Here is a 20,661-nt window from a genome sequence, read left to right as displayed (position 1 = left end):
ACTGAAGCTATCTTTCTACGTACGATAGTATTTAATAGGTTGTTTCTAGTTTATTGATCAATAATTAATTTCCGTTTTTTTTTGTATAATTCTTTACTTTTTCCCATTTCAATTTTATAAAATTCGCATAGTAACAACTTCCATTGTTTTAAACCCCGCTCTCACAAAAATCAAATTGCTTATGAGATAACCTAAGAGGCAGTTAAAAGGCAACAATTGACCAATCGATTATCCCCGTTTCGCAAAAAAGGAACTTTATCCTGGAATAACTTTGTCAAGTCGAGCTATGTCTTCGGGTCTCAATAGGCCCGCGCGCCATACTGATCTCAGACACAGCATAAGCGAGGCCAGAGGAATCGGTGGAGGTGTATCTCGGCCGTCGGTCGAATAGCCGCATTCCTCGCGCAATTTCAGTTGATATCTGTCGTGTAAGCTTTATCAATGCAATTTGGTTGAGATTGGCCGCACATCTTCATCAGGACCGGATGGATTCAGCGGCTGTGTGTTCCAGTTTGTACCAGTTTCGTGAGGCGTATAACGAATAATAGTCCGAACGAGTAGGGGCCATCATCATCCGTCGAACGATGTCGCGAACACGTCGAAATAAAATGGGGCATTCCGTTTTCATTAATAAAATGGCTCGCGAGATGCTTGGAGGCGTCTCGCCTTTATTTGACAATGTTTTGTACCGGTTCGTTCGCGTTCTTCTTCTTCTTTTTTTCGTGCCTCTCTTTGTCTCGCAAGAAATCCAAGCGTGAGGAATTTTCAGTAGTTCGTATCCGGGGACCTGACACGTTTATTTTCGATGAACAATCCCAGCCTGAACCATTTCGGATGCTATTCAGAGAAATTTATATTTTGGAAATAAGGGACGTTGTTGGCGCGAAGGTTAGCAGAAGTTGCTAACCTGATTGTTACTGATCGTGCATGTTGGAAACAATTTGCGAAGATACTTTCGTTGCATGACCTATCTTTATCGAATGAATATTCTCTTATTCGTCGTAATAATATCAGTAAGCAAGTTAAAAAAATTACAAATAATGCATACAATGTATACGCAATCCATACCTATACAAATTAGACAATATTGTATGTTAATGAAGAAGTATCATATAAGTTAATTCATCACTAGTTTACTTTTTGCATTTAATATTTTATCTTTCTGGGAATCGTTTCTCTTTTTTTCATATATCTTTAATAATTTTCTAAAAATGAAATTTATCTATTTGTTTAAAATTAATTTTCTCCCGTACCCTTTTAATTTCGTATTTAAACAAGTTTCTAACGAAGGAATAATTTAATCAACAATTCAAATTCTCATCCCTTGTTTCACTTCCTTCACTTCAGCTACTCTGTTAACATATTTACTCGTGCACTTATACACCTCTATCTACATAAAATTGAAGAAAGTAAAGAGAGTTATAAAAGAAGAGACCTGATATGCCTAAGTAAAAGGATGCAAAAATTTCAATTACCTCGGAAAGCCTTTTAACAGAAAGGAATTTCATCAAATTTTTGTACATATAAAACCCTTCTTCCTGCATACTAAAACAATTACTTTAAGTAACAACCTATATACACAGGCTTTCTCTCTTTCTTGTTTGACATATTTCGCTTCGAAGACTCCGACCTTAAGCCTTTCAAACAAAATTGAGGTTAAATTTAACCTTCCATCGCAATGTTCGTAGCTTATTCGGATTACTCGATCTATGAACCCGGAACCTTTCGTTTCTTGGTAGTGTGTTTTATAAATTGAGACACCCGGACTGTATTTTCTCCCACCCTGATTCCAATACTAAAATAGTTATTGTAGATAGATAGAAAACCTTCGATCACATTTTTTTGTGTGTCGTGGAATTTATCTCGCATATCGTTATACTCGGTAGAATCCGAACAACTAAAAGAATAGAGGATTAATAATAGAGGACTAATCCTTATATAGGGTTAGTTTTTAAAAATAGCTCTATTTCGCTTCATCTTTTAAATTATATAATTTTAACTCTAGTTGTAAGTTATTTCATTGCATATTTTGTTACAATTATTTTATTCTTTGAGTTATACAACTTTATTTATAATTCTATATATATATATATATAATATGGCAGATGATTATATTCCCCTGTCACTTATCGAATTATTTGCATATTTAACTACGGATTATTTAAAAGTAATTAAATTTGCATGAAGATGACTGATGGTTTTGGAAATACGACAGCGTAGCTAAAACAAACTCGAGCTTTAATAATTTATACCATATTTTCGCAATGAACAGATGTTATATGCAAATGTTCGTATTAATTAATATCTTATAATCCCGTCATATTAATAATTTCATTATCTCTACAAATCTGACTACTTCCAAACAAATATGAAATCTCGAACTAACGTGAAAATACATTTTAAAACCAGGTTCGCAGACCACGTTCGCGCGCAACGCTCACAAGTTCGCTGTCCAGATTCGCACGTTCGTTAAAACAATGCACATCCTTCGAATATTCGTAGTATATCTTGGAAGCATTAGATCTGCTACGCCTGAGCGTTACATTTCATACATTCGAGACCAAAACTCCGTAATTTCATATAAAACTATGAAACCGTGAAAATCTAATCTAATCTTTCTCGAATAATTAATTCGACCAGTTAAATCCTCGAAATGAATCGTTATCCAGAGAGAAGTGTCATTTTTATGCACTTAGGAAAACGATGGTAGCGTTTCAAGTGATGAAAGACACAGTTCCAGGTTCCAGCACGCTAAGAAAATAAACGTTCATTGCGCGGGATGTTTACGTGCACTCACAAAGTATCATCATTAACAGAGGCCGCGTACAGGTGGGTAAATACGCTCAAGAAAACACAAACAAACGTTCTCATAGGGACCAACATGCCCGAATAATTTTGCATGTCCGTATCACTGTGAATGTTTTTCGTTTAACCACGGCAGAATTCAATCACACGCTCCAAAAATTCTCTAGATATCAAAGTAAACGAAAAGGAACGTTATCCTGTGGATTTGAAGGAAGAATCAATAATCTTTTAAGAATCAATGGTTTCAGCACAACACAAAAATACTAAAATAGTGCTATATAAAATAATGATGATACCAAAAGAAATAAAGATCCATTTTTACTTATAATACTTGAAGATAACATAGAATATGGGGAAATACTGAAATTTGCTTTCCTTTTAAAGGAATCGTTGAAAAGTTGAAAGAGTTATTGGAGAATCGAGTTTTGAGAAAATTGGCAATTAATATACTGTTGCATGATTTTGACAGCCACAGAGCGAAACGTCAGAGCTAACGTATATCGGAAGAGAAAATTAAAAAAATTAGTACTCCTTATCGATATACAAAATATATCCATACGCTACTAGCTATAACTTAATAGTTAATAGACTTAACTCGTCAAATTGAATTTTAGCCATTTTATTACTGTTCAGTAATAATATTATTGTTAAATATATTTTTATATCTAATGTACCATGTTATCATATCATGCTATAATTTTATAATCACATCAAACTTCTATTTTTCGTTCTATAATTCACGTGTCTCGCCATAAAATTGAAAGCTAATTGAATTAATCTACGAACTGGTCAGGCATTAAATGGAAGCAGGAGCTTGTTATCAGCCATTTGGGCGCGTTTTCACGAAGCGGATCACGTGGCGCCAAAAGTCGAAATGCACACTTATTAACGGGCGACCACGCCGGGTTCCGGCAGTGCGGATATGTTTGCGGGCTGCATCCTGCCGCGGACATATTCTCCGCATAACAAATAACTGCCATTACGCGTTTATCAACCGGCTGCACGCAGGTTAATAATGCACGTCGTTATAATATGCGGCCAGCATGAACGCAATTATCCGTTGGATACCTGTACTAATATTAAAATTCAAGAGGTCCTTTGTCGCGTTGAAAAAGAACCTAGCCATCGATGCTAAAACGATGATACTGACGATTATCCCTGATTAGAACGCGTTTATAAAGAGATCGCAGAGGTTTAGATGATATTGGATTGATAATGTATGTGGATAAAATTAGATATTTGGAGTTTGTTCATATTTTATTCATTTTATTAATATCTATTGACATTAAGTTTGGAACAAATTTGTCGAAGGAAAGGTATGTCCATATCTATTCAAATGCATCCTCAAATCCATTCGTATTTTAATACTATATTTAATAACACTGATATTAATTTTGTTGGCAGTAGATGGGGATTTTATGAACCGTGGAAGTCAATTCCGTGTGAATATAGCTCTTTTTAAAAAGTAATAACGTTTCATGTGCATAATGGCAGAAGGGTTTATATTTTGTAACTGTATAGAAATTCCATTTTGTATGCATGTATTTCAAAGATAATATCTATTTAATTTTGTATCGTAAATGTAGCTATATAGAAGCTGTTATTAAAACTACTACATTATAAACGAGGCCAAAGAGCTTTCATGAAAATAACGAAACATTTCGTTACTTACGTCATGAATAAAAAATGAAGCTGTTAAAGTAAAAAATTCTACATCTCGAAAAATAAAGTGTAAATAAAAGTGTCTAACAAAAGTTAACCAACGCGTGACAAAAATACAAACTAGGAAACGCTGAAAAGATATTTCATATTTAAGCTTACGATTATTACTAAAGATAGTCGAGGGAAGAAAGCAACCATTGCTTGAAAAAATCGTAATGTATATGAATTAAGTCCACCCCAAAAGTTAAATCCACAGACCGAGTTTCCTATAGATGACCTAAGGAACGAGAGAAATGGCGCGCTGCGAGGGTTACAACGACATCGTTATACCTCCGGGTTACTTATCAGTGTTTATTTCCTCGGAAAAAAACCCCATGAAAATACCGCACCTTTTTATAGCTCTTTCCATTCCAAACAAAGTAACAATCTTGGTTTTCTCTCATACCAAGTCAGATCTAACTTTTTGCACATCACGAAAGAGAAGAATGTATACAGTTTATCTAATATTGATAGGTCAAATATTGGATTTTACCTAAAATGTTCAATTCCATTTATCCATTCAATAAAACTACCATTTATCATTATTAAAACACTGACCGAGGAACCGTAAATTTTACAGATTTACGTGAGATATTATAAGAAAATATAACACTTGCCAATGTTTCTGTTGACCACTGCATTTTCTTTCAGCCACCTGGAATCAAATTATCGTAGCGAAATTCCTAGTATTCGACTATTCCAGTTACCATAATCCCCCATTTACCCGATACCAAAAGCGTCCGAAACATGCAGAGCTTCAACCGTACCGCGCGCCACGCTCGAAAATGATATTAACCGGAAGAACGCGCGACTCAATTCCAAAACGTTTACTAATGAACGCATATTTCATTGTGCATTAATAATCGCGGGTGGCCATGCGATATTTGCGATCGGAGAGCTCATCTGGTTATTGTACGCGCCGCCTCCCGTAATTAAGTCTGGTCCCCAGACACAGAAATCTACGCAGAGCTCCCATTGCGGCGCCACGACCATGTCGTCCGCCAATCCCATCGATGATGCGACTCTTTCGTTCGACCTAGTTCCTCTCGTTGAAGCCGCGTTTACAATAATCACTGCGACTCCGAGCAGAGCAGCCACAATTTTCCACGAGATGAACGAGAGACGGTTAAACTCACCGCGCGAAGAAGCCACGAAACGGGCGAGAACAATGGATCGACAGGGCCGGAATCGCGAAATTGGGTCGTTACGGCCACTGAGATTTAACCAGCTACGATTTAGGATGCGACAAAGGCGTCTTTGTTTGATGGCTTGCAAGTGGAAAGGAAACTTTAGATTTTTTTAGTGACATCGCATTTCCAGAGACTCGAAATTTGAAAGTTCGAAAATGCAAAGAATGCAATTGATATATGAAGGTATATGAAGTTATAATGTTTGACAGATAAAATAATTTTCTAAGTTTTAGTATTTCAATTACATAAAAGATACATGAAAAATATGAACTTAATATAAATATCCGCGGTTTTGTATTCTAAGTTTTTATATGTACGATATTTACGAGAAATAAATCAAAGGGTAAAAATGTATGAAATGTACGTAATATACTTTTCTATAAGGGGATAGTCATGGCTATTATTATGTCCACAAGGGTATGATTACATGTGCATATGCATATATAGGTATGTATATCTCTCTCTAATGAATGAAGCTTCTAACAGGCAGATTTAATTAATCAATTAATTGGCATTCAAATGACACCATTACCTCGTTAATCTTCATTAATACTATATCTTCATGTCGTATAAATACTACCATTCTCGCACACGTGATTTTCGTTTGAATCAACATGAGTGAAATGCGCTTAATAAATCCACTAATCAATAACGAGACTCGTGTACCAAGTACTCTGATCCAAGGTTTCTGTACCAACTACATATATTTGCATATAGGATGTTATTAATATTATCCTTTGGATCTAATAAATTCAGTTAATCAATATAGGTTGAGCTAATTATCAGAGAATTTTTCGTCTAAAGATGGAAAAAGTTTGAATCTAAAGATTTCATTCATCGCCTCTACCAGTTATTCCGCGGAAACTTCTCCATCGTCACGTAGGATCAACAAGTTTCGCTTTGAAAAAGTAATTAGTAGGTGATGGTAGTATTTTTTATCAAATCGTAGCGGATTTATACGTACCGAGCATAGAACCGCCGCAGAATCTCGCAAAATTTGGTCAAAATATTCTCAGAGTCGGACGTTCGAGCGGCCTACTTGATAATCCGGAGATTAATAACGCGGTGGTTCCCGCGGTTTGTTTGCGTCCGCGAAGATGAAAAGCACTCGCTGCGAGTGGCAGCCGACCGCGAGAGGGCAACGACTCGCTCGGAAACGAGCTGTTCTCCCGAGAACCGAGAGAACGTTACACGAAACCGCTTTCGAGATGAAAAATCATCGGTCCAGCTTCACGGGCGCACCGAACTTTTTTCTCCGTTGAAACGAATAAATCTGCGGTGTATCTCCACGAGAATGGTAAAAGGAATTTCCCATAGAAGCGAAATATGCGAGCTTCATTCGATTAGTTTGCTGCCGTGAACTCACTCTTTCTCTCCCTATCGACTTTCTTTTTGCTCGATTTGTAGTCCGTCATATCAAAGTATTCGATACACGAATATTAGAAATATCTACGTTACGTTCGTATAATACATCTCTGTAGTTAGTAAAAATGCAAAAGAAATTTTTATGTAATAGTTGGCGAGCTTCATGGCGAAAATTTAACGAAATGTTGGAATTATGTTTTATATTTTCATTTATAGAAATCTTTTCTTTCTTTCCTTTCAATGGAACCGTCGTTCCTCTTTCCTTCATTGTTCATTACTTCTATTATTACCATTAGAATTCTTTTTTGCAATTTTGATCAAGGTTCCTTCACACTGCTGTACATAATGTCTTTATGAATCTATGTATGAGGATACTATCTACATATGTATATTAGGATTTATACGGAAGCTACTGCAATAGTATTATACGAATTAATTTACCAAATACCAGAGCTATTCAGAAACAATGGATAGGAAAGTGGAAATGTATCATAAATTGTTGGTAACGAATATAGTCGACCAATTTCCAACAAAATTGTTGTTGCGTGACGCTATTACTCAATCGCAAAGGCTTAATCAGGTTTGCGCAAAGGTTTATCAGCCGATCGATTGTTTCAGTGGTGAATTTGAATGTGTTACGAGGATTTATTAAATTCGTATACCGAGCTTCTCCATTGTTCAATTTTAATAACAAAATTAGGTCACAATATGGAATTTCTTCTTTAATTTTTAATTAAGATTTTTTTCATAACTCTGTAATATCACGTATTACTAAATCAATGGTACAAATGGAATAAGAATGATTACGTGTGAAAAGAAGTTTTGTAATTTTTTCTCAGCTTCCACGGGCATTTTTTTTCAGTAATCGAGCTTACCGACCAATTGCGCCAAACTCTGAAATTATTAGAACTACGTAATCTAGAAGTTCGAGATTTTCAAACTTATAACTTCGTTAAATGTTGTTACGTTGTGACGGCTCGCGTCAACTCGTGGAAATTTTACAGCAACATGACGCGGGTTATATGAATAAGCGTGAATGAAAATTTCAAGAGGTCAGATTTAAAGGAGGGAATTATACCAAGAAAGATAAATTACTATTATTCGCGTTGAATTTTTTACCTTATGAGTCTTCATCCTTCACTTAGAAAAGAAAAGATATAAAGAAGCAATTTTTCTAGGAAACCACTGATGGTTATAAGAAGAGAACGAACTATCGATTGATAAATTTATTTATCGAAATCAGAATCTGACATTTCGAAATAATGTATATAGATTGAAGTAATTATTACGAGATATTAGGAAATTATTCGCAATAAAAAAGGAGACCATGAGACATAGCTAAGTTACAAAAAAAGATGATAAAGCGTTTATACCTAAATCCTCATTCAGTTCAGTCAATTTACCCGAATTTAAACAGTAATTCTCCCTACTTAATCCTCCTTATACCCAAACTGTCCCGTTAAAAAGGATAGCCGCCTTTTTCATTCTAAATACCGATTCACTCTAAAGACAGCGGACGCAACCACCCTACAAATTTAATAACCGCTTCATAAATCCCCCAAGAAGAGATTCAGATTGAAGGCGTTTCCGGGTTGCAGGTTAAAAATTATTAAAAGTTAAATCTCGCGAGGCAATTTCCATCGCGTGTCTCCTCAACGGGTCTCGCTTTTGCTTAAATGGGCCGGGGCGAAAAAGCGTGAAACGCGTTCGGCACTGAAGAAGCCGATACGGTTCGTCGAGCGTCAAAAGCTTAGGGACCTAGATTCAGATCTGTCGAGGCGTTTGCGTTTTCCACGATCGGTGAATTCACTAAAAGCAATGAGCACTCGATTCGCACTTGCGCTGAAATTAAGACGCGCACCTTTCATCCCTCTTAATCTCTTTCCGTCGCTCTACGCTTCCGTCACGTCCGTACGCGATCATGGTTCTACATCGCGAGTCGAGCTTTAATTACTGCTCGCACATCTACTTTAAGTACACGATCGAACTTCCCTCCAATTAAAGATCAAACTTCTTAGACGATCTAGCATTTGAAATTTACACGGGCGAATTTCAACGTTCTAAGCTGTTGTTGAGATATGTATGGTGACACGATTCGTCGAGCAAGCTTGTGGAACGCTGATCGACTATACGATCGACACTGCACTGTTTCTTTGTTTCTTTTTTATTGGCGCGTTTATTATTGTAGGTATGAGAACTGACGACGCGACACGACGGTGCGAGCTGAGTGAAGATGTTGAGCAGGTTCGTTAGTTGGTTTAATTTCTGTGTCGTTTTATAATGAAACAAATTAATTGTCGTGTACATGAAGATTCAAACATTACATTTATCATCTATTTACTTATATGCAACGCTCGTAATTTAACTGCAATCATATTGAAATGATGGTTTCAATTGGTTAGATTTGGAAACAAGAGGTATTTCAAGATTTTTTAGTCGAGAATGTAACAAAGTGCTTAACATAATCTATCCATGGCACACTTGGTGATAGACGGATTCTCGACGGAACGCGAGCAGATAGCATTCCAAAGCTGCGAACAAGCCGGATTGAAAGCATCGCGGAATTCGAACAGGCTTTGAATACATAAGTGGCCAGCCACCAAGAGCCGGCCGTGTTTATTGGCAGCGGATCGGTGTTTGCGCATCCGCTAAATGAAACCGTGGATGTCGTTCGTCGTCGTTTACCCAGTAAAAACAACGCCACGCTCCTGAACTGCATTCACGGTGCCTGAAATTTCGACGTTCATTTCTATTTGCCTTGCACCAACGACCTCACGATTCAACCGCGTTTTCATTCATGCCGGTCGATCGATTTTTAAACAGTCTCGCTGCGACTTGGAAATTTTGAATTCAAAATGGAACGAGTAAACCGCATAGTACCATGCAAACGTGTTTGACCAGACAAATTTTATACGAGTGGAGATGATTGAAGAGATTTTAATTAGTACTGCAATGACAAGGAATTAGTACGAAAATACCATACATTATTTTTCTACATAGGTGGAACTGGAGGAAGATTAATGAAAATAAAATGGAAGTCATCGCATAAATGAGGCGTATAAATACATCGTGATTGAGCATATTTCTCAAGAAAGTAAAGGAGTGCATATGTTGCGATTACACTACGGATACTTATGCAAATTCAAATGGAATCTAACCAGAAATTTGTTTTACGCAGTAAATATTATAACGAGTACTGTACTTAGGGTACTTTACATGTTTTTACATATTATATGCATTTAATGTATTTAAATTTTTCAGAAACGCATAAAACTCCGTAGTTTAATCATGACAGTAATATAAGTTTATGATATATCAGACAAATGTGAAGTTAAGATCATTTCATGGAGAGAATTCGGTGTTACGAGAAATGTTTTCATTTTCTGCGATTGAATTGTTATAAATAATCGTATATTATTCCTATCAACTGATATTCTTTGCTAAATTTTATAATAAATTATTACATGTATTATAATATTTCCATCCAAAGCGAAAGCGTATCTTTCAAAGCTATTGCGCTATATTTCGTCATTTTTCTTTCTTCTCTGTGGTGCAGACAACAAAGATTTCAAGGTATGTACTCAAACATTGTATCATAGAAGTTTGAAAAGCAAAGATCCGTGAGTTGCGTATGTGATTCAAACATGGCTAAAGGGCAACGAAGAGTTTTTGTGCAGATGTTCGTATTTGTGCTAGTACGTGTAAAGATTCGAGTATCCTGAGGGCGGTCAGCATGCTCTGACAGAGGAGTTTAAAGTAGAGTTCAAGGGAGTATGGTAAACAATGGAAGGAAACCAGAGAAAAAGACAGAGACTGTTGTAGTATCTACGTATGCGTTTATACAGGCTGTCTCAGTTTCTTTCCGCCAAACGTTATCGGTATAGCCCATACGTCAAAATAAAAAAAATGTCATACAAATATATGTCGCTGGAAGCATTGTTAAAGAGTTATAGCAAACAAACGATACACGAACTAAGCGATAACGAACAACGTACGACGATGTATGGCCGGAAATAACAGGGACGCTTTGCACGATAGAACACGATTGAAGATTTGGACGAAGGTCAATAAAAATGTAAAGTTTGAAAATTACAAAGTTTGAAAATTAAACAAATTGAATGTTTATAAAGTTGAAGAATTTGCAAGAATTCTAGCCAAGAGCAACATTTCACAATATAGAAGAAGCGAGAAAAAAATCTCAAAACGCAGCACAAATAGACCACAAATCCATCATCGTGGACACAGTGACACAGATCGTGATCCGAACAGCCATCGTTTCATTAATCCCGGGCACACACAAAGAAGTTAACACGGCTGGGATTCAAATCGTTCGATCAAATTCTCCTCTTACCATCCTCAACAAATATACCGTGGAATATTCGGTTTATCGAGCACACACGGCTTCCGACATTTGGACAAGATACGTGATACACGAAAGTCAGGGAATGCAAGGGCAGAGAAGGAAAGAAGTTAGAGAAAGAACGTTTGACCTATATACAGCTACGTTATTAAATTATATATTGAATATCGAACAGGCTATCGAACCCACGTATATTTCTTGGTGAGTTGGCTCTATCCACTGCTGGTCGAGGATACCAGTCCGAATCGAGTCATCGGTACGCTCGACACGTAATCCATAAAAAGACTTCAACAGCGAAAGGTCTCGATCAATTACGTGTAAGTAGAGGTTGGGACTAGTCACGCGAAAAACGCTTCAGCAATCACGATATTTACAAAATATCAAAGTTACCAACCAGCCAGATATTTTCTTCCTTTTTAGCCGAAGCTTTCCCGGACTTGAGACGGTTTAAGCTTCTTGCTTCGCGACAAGGAGAAGCTTCGCGCGGTAAGCTTTCCTCTTTTCAACGAGACGACAGTGTTCCAGCGCATTACCGATGGCACTGTGGTTGGAAAGTAATTCTTTCTATAAATCTGTGAAAAATATTATTTATTTCTTATTGTCGCTATTCGTTTTCACTCTTTACTTCTATTCATTTTAACACTAGAGCTACTAAACTCCCGGGTTTGGGATACTCTGTTTTCAGAAAAGACGACCTGTAATTATTGTGTTTAATTAGGAATTTTTTCCGGAGTAGCAAGGGGATTTTCAAAAAGCCGATTATAGTCCATATAAACTCATAAACCTATTCATCTAGAAGACTGGAGTTTTCTAACAATGCATAAACCCTCCGTCATACCTATGATGAGAAAATCATATAGGTCACTGAGCTAGAAAATTTGCTTTTCGTCACTCTTGGGTGCCAAGGACTCGAATCTCAGTTTCATTCCTGGCGTGTTACGTCAAAATACAGTGGCGGATGATTTCAAGTGGTATCATCACTCTCCGGTATTGGAAACCTTGATTAAATTTTCATTCTCCTCTGTTCATGACTTTTTCCTACAATAAATATAGTGCGAATGCTATAATACATACAATGATGTGCTAATACTTTTCATAGCTATTGTACACGCGTCTCCTTTTAACGTTCCAATAAAACTACCAATTAAGACTCCTCTAAATCGCAACATTTATGACAGCCGACACACCGAGCTACGAATTACGTCATTTCTACGATAATCAAATTTCGTTCGAGAGCGCCGAAACGATGAATACAGAAAAATACGATAGAATTTTCTCGTGACACGCAAGCGAGTCGCCATTTAAATTACAATTATTACACTGCTGCATTACCGAACTCGTGAAACGGTTTGCACGTACGAGGTGCTGTAGATACGGAACCACCTGTACCGTTCGCGGAAAGCTATGCATATAAATCTATTATTACGAGAACGCCCCGCAGAGGATACGAGCATGCAAGACAGAGAGACAGAGGAAGTAACAGGGAGGAAGATAGACTAGCGGAACACCTGGAACGAGGTCAAGCCTCGAAGACACGAGAGCGTATTCTCTCCGAGACACGAACGGCTGTCGCAGATGCGCACATCCAACCGGAATCGGGAAATAACGTCTCTTTGGCCGCATACGGGATAGTAGTAGACTATCTCCCCTGTCTCCCTTGCTCTCGAAGAGGCTAAAATATCGGTGAAGTTTCGTCACCGACAGTGGTTCTATCCCCTCCTCAAAGAAAGAGCCGACCGCGAGACCGCTAGAGTGCTACAAAGGCAGACTCCTTTAATTATCTTGAACGGACACCACACAGAGTTACCCTCGCGATCAGGTAATTAACGTTCCTCGATCGTCGGACCAGAGAGATTTTCATCTTCTAGGAGCTTCGTTGTGGTCCTCTTTCTTTCGTTCGATTTATGAGTTCGTGAATTTATGAGGGTACGTACTAGGGTGAAGTTGAAGCAATTTGCGAGCTGGAAATTGGAGATTGAGTGTGATTTTGATTAATTTTTGAGTGATGCGAATGTGAGATCTTGAAATATGATGTCCAGGTGGAATTGGGACGTTTCCAAACTTTTAGTCGCTGTTGTAGTTCAACAATTCGTCATAAAATATGACCTATGACGAATCTCTATTTCTTACAAAGAACAGAGAAAGGAGATAATCCTCATTTGCTAAAGAGAATTTTCTATCGCTTCTCTCCGCCCCATCAGAGATTCAACTTATCACTCTTCCTGACCATTATTTCTTAAACTTCCGACTATTTAAAAACCACTTAAGTTCATATATCTACACTGAAACATTTGACTTTTATCTCTTTTGGTAAACGTCTGTTATAAAATCCTCAAGCTACCGTTTCAACAGAAATCGAGAAATACAAAACAGAAATTTAGCGCAAATAACGAAAAGGCACACTCCACGTTTAAGATTAAAATTAAATACAAATAAAGGAGAAATATATACATCCTAAAAATCCTCAAAATATATGGCAAACTTCGAGTAAACAAAAAAATTGCCATTAAAATGCAGAGTCCTTTATAACATCCCCAAAACGAGTATCAATCCACGTGCGATCAACCCGAACAGTAACATCATCGTCGCTATCCCTTTAGCACGGATATGCTTGCGTTGTCACGCGTAGTAATCCGCGATATCGGATGATTAAATTTCCATGAAACGCGAATTTGATTTTCCAAATGTAAATAGGTGGAAGGGATGGAACGAGGGTAGTCGACCGCGATTTTGAAAGGACGCTCGATAGGATGGACCGTATATTTTCGAGCGGCTCGAAATTTTAAATAAACAACGAGCGAGCATGCGAAACTGGGGATTTTCCCGTGAGTGATTCGATTTTCCTGCGGAAAAGCCGACTACGCTGTCGTTCGATAATAGCCGTGTGAATTATTTCTTGATACCCGCACGGAGGGATACGCTTTATCTCTGCGGAGGTTTACGTGGAAGTTCCACGATTGTTTCCCTTAATTCCGTTTCGCCTAATCCGGTTTCCAATTCAAACTTTATTAAGGAGAAAATTGAGGGAATAGGATGACCGTCATGTTATTACGTTTCCTATAATCGTGTAGAAGATAATGTCGTCTCTAGAAAATAATTGCGTAAGCATAACAACAAATTTCAAACAAAAATTCGCAGACGTCAGTATTTCAAAAACCATCTCACAATTCATCCATCTTGCATCCAGATGAACGTTAATACCTCTTCGACGTTAAACCACGAAACCACCTGCAGTCGACCCTTTAACGGGAACTTTATTAATACGAACTTGCACGTAACAGAGTGATGAGAGAGATAGATAGAGAGAGGGGGGGAGGGGAGGAGGACAAGAGCAGCGACGGAAGGATTTCAAGAAAAATTTACTTTACGATATTAGAACTTCGGTTCGGTGGAAACTTCATAACTCAATATTGCGGGCGGACTCCCTTGATTGACGAGAGATACTCGTTTGGAAAGTCTACGATCGGATGTAATTTAATGCATTTAGTGCATTCTGAATTATCGGTGATCCATAATTATCGACAAACTCTCCATAAATAAGCAAAGTTACGTTCATAAAATTTTTCAAAATTTTTTCATAAAGCTACGTAGTAATAAAGATCCACGAGGGGATGATACTGTGTATGAATGTACATGAAATTTAACGCCAAAGATTAGGACGTTCTTGTACAATTGACTAATATTCTTACAAATCGCAAATTACAAACAATCAAGTTCTATAAATTCTTTTACGTAACAGTAGCAAGTTTAGTAACAAAACAAATCGAATTTTACAAATTATTAATTTGTAACTTGTCGATTTAGTAACATTATTAGTTAGTACATTATTGTGTACGAATCTTACTGTCCTCTTTGTGTGTTAATTTTCCCTCAGTTTTCATTTTAACATAAAAACTTAATAATGTCGTCGATTATAAACGCGTTAATTTTTCCCCAGCACAAAATGTTTTGCCATCAAAATACAGGTTCGACTTTCGCTGCATCATCTCAAACCTCCATTGAGACTCACATCCGACCCTCGTTACGTCACCACGCCAATAACTTTGATCGTCAAACGAGCTCGCCGGGGTAAGTGGTTTTTTCTTGATAGGGGGCCATCGCGATTCGTTCGTTTCAGCCGGCCGTAGCCTACGGCCAGAACGGATAAAAATTCATAGGCAGCCTCCTCTCGTCGAGATGTTATCGTCACCTTCGTCGCACCCTTCGTCACGGCCGCGCGAAGGAAACGAAGAATGCCAGCCACTCGACCGAGGAGGAACGCGACCATCGTCAACGACGTCGCTCACGGATAGACTACAAAATACATGTACCACGGCTATATGTTTTAAAGGCCCTCGATGAAAACACCGGAGATTCTTCCGAGGAAGCTTCACCGTCGTGTTAAGCCAGGTCTCGTGATAAATGGAACTTTGAGATTAGGTTTTTCAGGAACTGAAGAGCGAAGATCGAATGGATTCTTACAGGGTTCTTTATTTTTATTATTTAGCGATTCTAGTCGAATGTTTTTCGTAATTATAGATATAGGATTGTTAATTTGATATCAGATTAATTGAATTAATTTTCAACATATAGTATCGGTTATGCGAATTAAAATATCTATCAGTATTTGGTACAAATCAAATGCGTTTCACGACTATCGTCATTTTGAGATGTTTTCTCATTCGCATCATACGTCTTGATACATAATGTATTCTTGCTCATGAAGTACATCGAATTCCTTCGATAGCAATTGCACAGAATCAAGCGAAAATATTTATTTCACACTTTTGACTTATTTTTACATAAAGAATTAGTTTCTGTTCACTTGCATCCGATTATACGCGCTTATATGTATAACGGGTAATCAGTAACTTACGTGTGTTACACTATAATTAATTATACGAAACAGTTCAATGTTCATGTGTACATTCTGTCATATTTATTGCAACGACCATCTAGGAAAGATATAGTGAATAACGTCAACCAAGAAGTAAGGTGTAATTTTGAAGGACCAACATATATATATTTATCATAGTTGCACAGTAAAGTTATGAAAAGCCGTGAAAAAGCCAAGAAGTGTGCAATCAGACTTTAAAGAGTTGCAAAGTGAGAATCGAAAAGTTAACGAGTTAGAACCAGAGCGTCGAAGAAAGTGTTTAAAAATCGTGCCCCTCTCTACGCCTTTCGTCTGTGTCAGCCTTTTAAGAGAAATTTGCTATGATATGTTTGACTCAACGCTAAAAACTTCTTAGCTGTAATATCCATATTTCAAGCTTCTGCTGAGCATTCCTGTTTCCACAAAGATTTAGTTTCCACCTTAGGATCCCATGTATAGATCAGATGACTTTTTGATTATGATGAAGAATATTTTAACATATAACATTTTTATTTTGTTCCGAATTTTAATAAAATTATTTAAATTTATATTATCGTTGACTACACAAAATATATAATTCTAGATTCGTGCGTATATATAATCGTCACTGTTCGATCGAAATCAAACAATTTAGAAAATTAACAGAGAATAATATTGGCAACATTACAATCCTCGAAATTTATGTGGATATTATTGTGACGTTGACTGATGATCAATATCTAATTTTCATTCGTAATATATCCAAGTAATAATCATTATCGACTTCAATTAAACCGTTCGTGATATAAATACGGCCGTTGATTATAGGTAAAATTACAACTGGTTAATAGTAGAAATATAAAATATTAAATGCATTTCTAAAGACTATAAAATATCTATAAACTAATACACTTAAATTTATAATGACTATATAATAATATATAATTTATAATGAGTAGATTATTAATCAGTAATTGAACTAGACGATAATATTAGACAGTGATACTTTCCAAAAATCAACTAAATGGCAATGAATCTTTAACAAAATTTAGATTTCTAATACATGACTGACTACCTATACTATGCAAATATTAACGTGTGCCATCACGTTATAATAAAATTAAATTTCTAAATCATTTAACACACATTACTGTTATAATGACAATTTCCACAATTCCATACTTCAATAATTAAATTGATCTGTGTACAAAAATGGGTATGCTTTTAGTCGGTCAACGATATGTTAATTATCAACCATAAAATCTACCTTTTTTAGAAAGTACTAAGAAATAACATTATAAATTCGACAAAATCACTTAACTTAACCAACAGTTAATTCCCTTCGTCATTCGGATCGATTCTTCATTCGCCGTTCATTATACAAGTCATCGAAATCGACAAACAACATTCAAATTTAACAAAAATACCATCTAGCAATTAACTGCAAATCCATTCACCCGCAAGTGTTCCAACCGTTTATCGCGAGCGAAAATAATTGCCGCGAGCATAAACGAAAGAACGCGAGAATCGGTGCGCGGTTTCCGGTACCAGGGATTCCCAGGAGAAGCCTGGTTCTGACCCGTTATCCGATGAAATTAGTTCGGCTAGCTTTCGGTCGAGAATTATTCCGCGCAAAAGATCGCGCGCAATTTGCATCGGGCCGAAGCGATTAAAATTCTTTGACCCAGTTGGTTCTGGGATCGGAGACAGGAAGCGCAAATAGAAAATTTCTTTCGTAGAGAAACGGAAACACTGGAATGGGATCAAGTTCAATATGTACTCACAAATTCAAGTCTAGTATGAAAGTTCCACTTTGGAAGATTTGATTACCACTCATAAGAATTTATGTTTCACCTCTTCAATTGAGGAGCTGTTGGAAAAATGGAAATTATACAGTGGTTTATGAAAATATTGGAACACGTAGCATAATGTTTACGCATATATTATACGTATTATATAAGTCACTTTGAAATTTCATTAACGGTGTAACGAGTAGACCGCGAATCTTTATGCGATTTCATATTTTTATGAATATAACTAAAAAACTGGAATCGAGATAGGAATTTGTTCCATGTGAATATTTTATACATTTCAAATGCATAAAAATGCCCAGTCTAATAATGAGACACGACTGTCATCTACATGATTACCTGCAGGAGATACGAAGTAAATGCGTGCGAATGGTTTAATTCCATCGCTAGTGCCCAGATTCTTCTCTTTTCACCCTGGATCACCTTATCCCTATCGAACGTCGTTCCCACCACTTTCCCGAATAATTCTGTGCGCCACCGAATTCTCATTATCGACGATTTGACGTCGGCGATTTGTTCGAGTGGTTTGCACGTTGACGATAGGAAAACGATGCGTTTTTCGTGGATATCAATCGCGAGTTCTCAAGGTTCGATTTGTCTTCATTTCGGGGACAATTGGTTTTGTCAACGAAAAGAAGCTCGGCCGTGCATTATCCTCGCGTAAGAAGCAAGTAAAGGTAAGTCGTTTCGAGATATCAAACGCTGGGAGAGAAGACCTTCAAAGGGCAGGAGATTGAAGTGTCTCGCAAACGAAAAGTCCGGTCGATCTTTGTAGAGTACGAAGAAGAGGATTCGCCTTTGTCGGCGAATGTGTGCACACGTTCCGTGCAAAACAGTGCATCGAGGCATCCTTTGAGGGTGTATTAGATCGAGGACGTTTTTGGGGTTCGTTCAGACCGGGTGCTGTTTCGTTCGATTGAATTTAACCGGCCGAGCGTGATGTTATGTGCATCCTAGTGCGATACGCTTGAGTTTGGTAGTAGTGTTTGAAAATAAGGAGCACGATTACATATTGGAAGTCGTTGAACGCTGTTATGAGACTTCGAGCAGCAATTTTGAAAGTCTGCTTCTGCAGAGAGAAGAGGTTTTGGTACGGTGCTTTGCAGATTTTTGAAGTTCAATTTGGAACGCATTCAAAGTCGAGTTTGAAATGTATAGTGTTTTAAGTAGTATTTGCTGTGTCCTTTTTCAGGACTATGTACAATATTATGATAGGCTTAGATACCGTCCATCTTTCTGTAGATTCCTGAAATAATTAAAGATTAGGTAATAAATGCTAAGATATTAGATCGTATAAGATATTAAAAAACACTCGATCAACGGGATACTAGGAAATAATACCAAATCTAACAAAATTTTGAAAATCGCAAGGATGTAATCAAAGTGAGTAAGTTTTATAAAATGAAAGAGGAGTGTCAACCAATTCAGAAAAGCAATAATATCCTACTGTATGAAACAGATACAAATCCTGTTAAAACAGAGATACAAACTAAAGCCTCTTTGAACGAACTAAAATTTAATCCTACTTTCCAGTAGCAAAGTATTGGAAACTCTCTTCGAATCAAAGTATACATATACATATACATATATAACATAAATCATATACCGTTACTGATAACTAAGTACCAAGTACCAGTGAGAGTATAAAAATTTTGGCCGATACTTCCATATGTATAAACTCCTATATACACTTTTAGATTAGATTTAAGTTTCATACAGTCATGACAGTCATCTTTCGTTACAGTGATAATGAAATTTCAAAATGTTTCATACAACACATACAATACATATATAAACGTTTTCAATGATAAGCATTTTCTGGAGCCACTTTATTTGAACCTATAATTAGTTAGTATGCAAACAATATGATAAATTCAATGGTGTATACCAATACTTATCGTAGCCATTGTGTATATTATTATTCAAATATCACTGTTTGCATAAATGTTGGAAGTTTTTGACTTTGAATAACTTTTAATTAATTCAAATTGTGTTAAAAATAAACAACTATACATCCATATACTTCTGAGCAGTAGTATACGTGTATTAGCTGCGCGTTTGCGGCATGTATTGCTGTCATTATTGCTTTCACTCGTACATACTCTCTCTCTCTCTCATTCTCTCTCTCTCTCCAAGCAGACGTCTCTCGAATATCCGGTTAAACAATTTCGACATTGTTCCTTGTCTGCATGTACGCTCGTTAAATAGACAGCTAGCTTTCTGGAGTATCAGTATTCGGTATTCCGCAAACGTTGCCTGCAAATCGACATCCTTTTCTTTCGAACAAGCCGAGCTATTCGCATCACAGAAACTTTCCAAGGACTTCTCGACTTTTTGACATTCTCTGCTGCATTTTATACGAATAGGATACTTTTGTCAAGATGTAAATCAATTGAAATATTGTCTTTAGTTTCTTGATAGACAGAATTTAGAATATTGTTTATAACCCTATATTGTTTATAGGGCTTTAATGATCAAAGGTCCACAAAATATTCAGTGTAGTTCCCGACAATAATAATTAATATCTATTATATTTTCAACACACAATAATTGCAAACTATGGTCTGTCGAACCTAAAACAATTATTATTAAAAT

The 20,661-nt window shown here is 36.8% G+C and overlaps 1 protein-coding gene across 14 annotated transcripts in view; it reads right to left on the bottom strand.

The window, feature by feature from the left end:
• Window positions 1-20,661, bottom strand: part of LOC100646535 (neurobeachin) — a 415,043-nt gene that overhangs the window by 213,360 nt on the left and 181,022 nt on the right. The gene's annotated exons all lie outside the window — the stretch shown is intronic.

This window comes from Bombus terrestris, chromosome 6, assembly GCF_910591885.1.
Source record: "Bombus terrestris chromosome 6, iyBomTerr1.2, whole genome shotgun sequence".
Lineage (NCBI taxonomy): Eukaryota > Metazoa > Arthropoda > Insecta > Hymenoptera > Apidae > Bombus > Bombus terrestris.
This window is presented reverse-complemented; position numbering and strand designations above follow the sequence as displayed.